The sequence below is a fragment of the Rhea americana genome, unplaced genomic scaffold, assembly GCF_003343005.1.
Source record: "Rhea americana isolate MKP2758 unplaced genomic scaffold, rheAme1 scaffold_515, whole genome shotgun sequence".
Taxonomy (NCBI): Eukaryota; Metazoa; Chordata; class Aves; order Rheiformes; family Rheidae; genus Rhea; species Rhea americana.
Window position 1 is genome coordinate 29,053 of NW_028186663.1, and position 1,135 is coordinate 30,187.

The following is a 1,135-nucleotide window of genomic DNA, read 5'->3' on the forward strand; positions in this document are numbered from 1 at the left end:
CGCCGGCGGACCCGGTCCTGGCGTGCCCCGCGCCCGTGCCCGCTCCCTCGACGCCAAGCTCGGCAGCCCGGGGGGACGCGGGGCCCAGCGGGGCGGCGTTGCCCCCCGCCCCGCGCCCGCGCCCGCCGGCTGCCTGCAGTCCCACGTCTGAGCCGGGGCACTGCCGGGCCCCCCAGGCAGCCCCTGCGCCCACCCTGGGGCGGCAGGGTGGGATGGGGGGGGTGCAATGGGGGGGGGGCTGGTCCTGCTGGGCTGGGGGCTCAGAGCTACTTTTCTGGGGGGAGAAACTGGAATTTATGATAACCCTGTGCCTGAGCACGGGGCTGCAGGGTGGTTGTGGGGCTGACCCTGGCCTCCATGGGATGGGTGCTTGGGGCTGACCCCCCCCCGAGGGTGAGCCCCCCCCCCCAAACACACACATGCATGCACAAGGTGGGTGCTCAGGCTCACCTCACAGCAAGGGTGCTCCCCACAGCTGGGGGTGCTTGGAGCTCACCCCACAATAGGGTGCTCAGGGTGCACCCCACAGCTGGGGGTGCGTGGAGCTCACCCCATGGCGGGGTGCTCCGGCTCGCCCCATGGTGGGTTGCTTGGGATGCACCCTCCAGCTCTGCTTTCCTTCACCATTTCTAACCCCTGGGGCCGCCTGCCCTGGCCCCCAGTGCCCCCCTGTGCAGCCAGGGGCTCAGGGGTGGTGTGACCCACAGCAGGGACCAGCCCTGGCTCCTGCRCCCGGGGTGCCAAAGCTACCACCTCATTAATAAGCATTAAAATTTATTTAACAGCCGCTGTGTTTTATTGGGGGGGCTCTGAGCAGTGTGGGGCTGAGGCTGTGGGGCACCCAGCTCCTTCCCAAAGCTGATGCACTGGGCGGGGAGGGGGGGCAGTGGTGCAGATGGGGGACAGCAGAGCAGCCCCAGGGCTGCAAGTGAGTGTGGTCTGGGGGTCTTGGGCGCAGGGGGGCTCACTGCTCGGAGGGGGGTGCCCGTCCCCCTAGATGGTGTCGGGGGAGAGGGTCCCCTCGTTGTGGGTGCTGGTGCCGTGGGGTGGCTGTTGGAGGCTGGTGTCGTGGGTGAGCAGCAGGGCAAAGCCTGGCAGGGAGAGCGGGAGAGGCTGAGCCCATCGCTGTGGCGTC